Source organism: Rhopalosiphum padi, chromosome 3, assembly GCF_020882245.1.
Source record: "Rhopalosiphum padi isolate XX-2018 chromosome 3, ASM2088224v1, whole genome shotgun sequence".
Classification (NCBI taxonomy): domain Eukaryota; kingdom Metazoa; phylum Arthropoda; class Insecta; order Hemiptera; family Aphididae; genus Rhopalosiphum; species Rhopalosiphum padi.
This window is the reverse complement of record NC_083599.1, coordinates 39,891,327-39,897,832: the sequence shown is the minus strand read 5'-3', so window position 1 is coordinate 39,897,832 and position 6,506 is coordinate 39,891,327. Positions and strand designations below refer to the sequence as shown.

The 6,506-nt window shown below is 35.1% G+C and overlaps 1 non-coding gene across 1 annotated transcript; it reads right to left on the bottom strand.

Moving 5' to 3' along the window:
• Nucleotides 1–5,620: 5,620 nt before the first annotated feature.
• On the bottom strand, nt 5,621–5,739 carry LOC132928115 (5S ribosomal RNA). Its single transcript, XR_009661988.1, has one exon. It is a non-coding gene; the product is annotated as a 5S ribosomal RNA (ribosomal RNA).
• Nucleotides 5,740–6,506: the final 767 nt, after the last annotated feature.

Below are 6,506 nucleotides of genomic sequence, written 5' to 3'. Positions count from 1 at the left end.
GATTTATTTAAAACGCTTTTTATATCGCACATCTAGAGAACGACTGTTGAAAATTCAAGTTCATACTCGTTTTGTCGTTTTCTAGAAGTATTAGCGCTCAGTGAGTGAGTAGTATTTTGGATTTTATACGTATTATTTACAGCTTATTATTGATTGCATATCTAAAATATTACTAACATATACAATACAATAACATCATAGTGCGCGGCGCGTTTAATAAGAATCGTATTATTATCGTGTAAAATAACGCGGCGCAGCGCAATGACGACGTGAAAAGTGAAAACGAAAATCCACCCCGCTGTTTGTTTACGGGCGGCGCATGCGCGCCGAGTGCGACCCCAAGAAGGTCGTGACCTCTCTCTTTCACTCTCCGCGCCCCGTCCCGCCCAACCGCCCACAACCGTTCTGACATCGCTCTGCCCTCGCTCGCCGCTCTCCGAGATCATCGCGGAATCGCAGCGGCAGCGGCGCAGCACACGCACGCACCGCCGGGTAACGTAAACACGCGTAGATGTATATATATTATGCGTGGGTGTACGCGCCCTCCGCGAAGGGTCCTGCACACGGTGCTTTTAGTGCGCTCGCGGGAAGGGCTGCTGACCCTCGCACCGGCCTAGCGCCAGGGTGAGCGACGGCGGTGGCGTCGCCGGCGGCAACCGTGACACGTGTGCGGTGCGGTGCACGTGTACCGCGCTTTGGCGTATATATACGCGCATATATACGTGTGCTGTATATGCACACACACAATGTAAAGTGTATATATAATATAATACGCGCACAGCACACGTACCTATATATACCATTATATTATTGTTGTATCAGGCGCGCCCGCGCGAGAGAAGTGCACGCAAGAAGAACGATAGTTTCGAGGTTCGTCGAACCCTGAGCGCGCGGACCGTCGTCGCCGTCGCCGCGGCCTACCACCAATCCCAAGGACGGTTTTGTAAACCCACCGCGCGAACGACAGACCGCGGTGACCGATAGGATAGGTAAACCCATGCCGAGTTTGCGCCTCGACGTACACTCTCGGCAGTCGGCACGGCCGTGAATACAACAATATCATTATTGAATGTCGACCGAGCGACGTCGACGCTATTTATAATTACATAGCAATATATTGTATCGTCGTATATTATAACGAACGTCGTAATACAATAGTCGATAATACACTTTATTATATCATTACCATCGTCGTCGTCGTCGTCGTCATATAATCCGTCAACTCACTGCTGAGTCGGGAGGTATAACGCGCGACAACCGGACGTCCCGCGCAGCAGTAGTGCGTATAATATTATATGTTACTGCGTATAATTTTATAATGATGTACAAATATTTCAATAATATCATAGACCATAGTACGTATATATCGTGTGTTGCAACGCCGTATTGCCGGCCGTCTACAATAATACATTGTAATGTTGCAGTATACAACAACAACAAGAATGATAATAATAATATTATAATGGTTTTATTGCACACACGTACGCACGTAGGTATCTATAATAGTGGCTGTACACGGTGTATAGAAAATAGAAATATGCGTGTGCGTGCGCCCGGCAAGAGGTCGCGCGGGCCCGCGGAAGTTCAACAAACTCGGGCGGCGGATGCACAGAGCCGACGACGCCAGCTGCAGTGGCTGTGCGTATTATTCCATTATGTGTGCGTGCGTGTGCGTGTGTTTGTGCGTGCGAAGGCGCGCGAGGCTCGACATAGTGGGGCGATGTCGCCGAACCGCCGCCGCCGCCGCAATATCGTACGCGTTCATACTATTATTATTTCAAGAGGAAACCGTCCCCGCTTTGCCGAAAAAACAGTTCCAGGACGCCTTCCTGCGCCTCACGCCCGAAAACGTTCTCGACCGGCCGCCGCCACTCGTATTATTATAATAATAATAATATGCGCGTTTAACTGATGTGTAGCATATTGTTATATAGGCGGTGTGGAATATGAGACGACCGAGCGTGTAGCACTACTATGGTTGGGGTGTCGTATAAGAGCACTCCTAAAAATATTGTTAAGATTTTTAGACATTCTTAAGTTTTAATCCCGAACGCCGCGATTCGTACTCTTGACAGTGTTATTCCGCGCTGCATATCGCCGCGAAAGTTGGTCCACTCCACTCGGTTTTTTTTTATCCTCGATACATAAAAGAACAAAAGTCCACGTTGCTCAAATTATTTACTTTTACTGTACCTACATATTTTGAATAAAATATCACCAGCACATTCTATACATTTTCTTTATTTTCCTGTTATCCTCGTGGTGCTCGTCGCGTTTATTGTCCATATCGTAAGGACACTACACAATATATAGTATAATACCTACATACTCTATACTCTCTTGTAGGTAGTTTAAATTGCTATACATCAATAATTCATCACGAATTATAAGCGAATGAGTAATATAGAGTGTATGTGAACGTATGGCTTCTAATTAGTTATCATAAACTATTTGTTGTATAGAAATACTTTATATTAATATTATGTACAACACATAATTTAACATTTAATATCTAGTGTAAATACAATACATAATATATTATGTATACACAAATAAATAAATAAATAAGTCATAAGGCAGAGAAAATATATAAACTACTATAATATTGTCTATATTATTATAATATATTATCATAAATCCATAAATGTGTTCTTTATTACATGCTTTTATAATAAACATCCAAAAATCGATAAGTAAAAAAAATCTAAATTCCTATACCCAATACCATACGTGCGCGTGTGTAATCGTATTGAGGGTGTTGAGAAATCGAAAAAGTATAATATACCTATTATGTATCATACTACGAGTATATTATAGGTATCGAAATGGCGTAACAATACTGGGTGGCAAGATGGTCAAAGGCCATAGGCCACTAGTATATACAAGGAGGCATATTAAATTTGAAATTTTTCAAACATTTTTCACAATTTTTTTAATTATATTATATTGAAAAATGACAACTAAATTTCATTTGAATGTATCTATAATAATCTGAGTTATGATTTTTCACTATTCTAGTCATTTTATAGTAGTATGTAGTATGTACCTATAAATACAAATTTGATATTAACCAGTGTGCAAAGACATATTTAGCGGCTTGTCATTATTTATACTTTCAGTTGAATAAAAACCAAATTATCAAAATATGAATTTTGAAGAAATGATTGATATATTTTTGTGGAAATAAACGCTGGAAAATGTTTCATAATATAATATATTATGTAATGACTAATAAATCTATCTACTAATGACACATCTTATAAATTATAATTTATAATGTACGAGGTGTGACACTTATAAATTAAAATTAATAATTAATATTTTTTTTATTTAATAAATATTTTGCTATTGCATAAAAAGTATATTATTTATAATAAATTCATAAAAAACAAGAGCCTGCTAGTTTTCTTAATTCTAGTTGCGCCACTAAATTGGATATCGCCGCCCTTCTTATTATTATAACAAACTAACAAATTAGAACGGTTTAGATCCACGGTCGCGTCTATATATAATATAATAGTTTTGCTTAAAAATGGACACAATTGGACCGCATGCACTTTTTACACAACAGTTGTCGCAATACATAATACATTGCTTACGTCAATGCCGTCGTCTCGTATCGCAGGGCCGAGCCGTAGGTACTTTGTTTTCAGTTAACACAAACGTTATCTACCGGCGGTGGCGGTGCGGTGGTGTACTCGTGCACTCTACAGCACAAGGGAGAGAAACAAACAAAACCGCGGCGGCTTTTATTTCACAAGGAGAATACCTCCGCCGCCGCGACAGCTGCATCGCCGGCAGAGTGTCACACACTCATACTGACACCAATTATATTATACACATACGGATAATGTTTTGTACGCTGCACTAATACCTTTGTGCGCACACCACCCCGCAAAAGGACGCGAGCACCGATCTTGACGCCGTGGCCAATATATAGCGTAGTATTATCCGATTCGATTTGATTTTTTCGTTCCCCCTATATGATTTATGAACTCCTGCACTCTGATACTCATATCATATTATACATGATACAGCTAGATATTTACTCGTGACTATATGTAATATGTACTGTATTGTGCCTTCTCCGCGGACACGCAATATTATATAAAAACGCTGAAAGGGTTTGGATCATTGAAAAACTAATGAAAATGATTGTCTTCGAGAGAAAAAATTACTCCCGTTTTAAAAACTTATATTTTGTGGTCAGAAACGGATATGGATTTTCGACAGTAATAAAAAGACGTAGTGTTCGTGAGTCCGATACGGTTTCGTCATCATTTTTGCACTTTGTTAAATCTTTTTCCAAGATCGGCTGCGCGCATTTAACTTGAAATGCGTAGAGCGGGTAGTGGGTACAAACAAAACGTGCCGATAATTATTGAATCATTTAAACTCCAGACATTTTAAGCACATTAATTAATTATTATTATCTTATACATTTTATTGTTATAACATAGTTGTTCCTTTTATTATAACTGTAAAATATATTACCTCCTCTCAACTGAATTGTTCACCCAGACCCAATTTTCAAATCAAGTGTCACAATATGTATATCATTGTATTTAACTGAGTTATACCTATATATTAATTATCAACTTCCGGGCTTGGCCCTATAAAAGTCACATAGTAATAATAGCCAATAGGTATTATTATTATAGTCACATTGATTTAAAACCAAAAACAAAAACTTTTATTACGTTAAATTTCACAGTTGTTCTTTAAATTATCTATATAGAACAGGAAATATGATCATCTTTATTATTATCATTGTTGATACTATAGTTGTGAATTTGTGACCCATAATAATCGTATTAATATATAATGAAATAATCTTCAGAAATTTAAGACAATGTTATTCATCGGCTGCTTGAAAAGACACTATTTCATAATAATTGTATTAGTTGAATTAAAATAATATGGTCTCATTAATAAGCTCTTAAAATAAGTTTTTTATTTTCCGAGTAAAATGATTAAAAACAGACGAGATAAAAAAAACAAGGTAACTTGCTTAGCTTTAAAGTAGGTGTCATTCGACTCGAATATAACTCGTAATTAAGTAGGTCAACATAATGGGGATGTGTTGAATTTATGTGTAAACTCACAAACATTTTCAAGTTAAAAATATATAGGATTTCCAATTTTAATAATTAAATACAAAATTCCCTTTAAAAAGTATTTAAAGAAAACGAAAAATATAAAAATAATGTACAATATTTTTTTATATAAAAATTTGAAGTTCAAATTATAATGACAACATTTGATGGTTATAAATGAAAAAAAAACAATTTTAGTAATTTTGTTGTTGTTAAAAAATATTGTACCTAGAGACTTGACATTTTTACATATATTCTAGATTCTTACATTCTATTAGTAAATACACAATTTAATTTGATTATTTGAAGAAATATGTAGATTCATTTTAAGCTAATGCCTATTTATACAACGAATATATTCATACCGATCTAAGGTAAGTCAGTACCTAACAGTCAATATAAATAATAAATGATATAATTATAGACTATTATAATAATTAAATATTAATAATGTAATAAATTCAATATTTTCGGAAAAAAAAATAAAAAAAAAGTATATATTAAAACTGTAATAAATAAAAAAATGCCAACGGCACGTAGTGTTCCCAAGCGGTCACCCATCCAAGTACTAACTACGCCCGACGTTGCTTAACTTCAGTGATCGGACGAGAACTGGTGTATTCAACGTGGTATGGTCGTTGGCATTTGAATAGACATTTATTATAAAATTTAAATAGATTTTTTAGATCGCAAAACGATTTTTATATGAAATGTATATGAAAAGTATATATTTTGTTGATATGCTATTTAATTTTTTTTTTATATAAAAATTATTGTATACAGAAGAAAAATTGTAATTTTCAATCGTGATGACAGTCTCTGGTACAAAATTGAATCTAGTAGTAAACTAAAAGTATAATATACTTTTAGTCTGCAACAGTAAAAAATCCAAATAGGTATCTACTTAAAAAAATAAAAATATAGGCTAGTGGATACTGGGTACCACTCTGTTGTATAGTAGGTGTCAAGTGGGTCACTGTAACAGATGTGTTAAATTTAAATTCAATATCATTGTAATATTGTATACGAAAAAAGATTATGAGCGAAGACGGTCTGTCAGCTTTTATCACTAAGAATACATTTCGTGTTATGTTTTTTGATATTGCTTGATATTTATTTTATTTTAGTATTACTATAGTAGAAGATGGAAGGTTAATTTAGTTTTTGCCAAAGATATTGCATTTATTTTATTATAAATATTTAATAGTAGAAAAAGAATAAAATAAATATTATTCATATTTCATACCATACTAGCTGATCCGACAAACGAAAATCATACTTACAAAAATCCCATAAAAAAAAATTTTCAACTTTTCCCGAATTTTTCATTTTTAGGTTAACTTTTCCAATTTTTGTTTCCGTAAAAACTGTTTTGGACTATTACGAACATTTTAAAATAATGAACCCAAT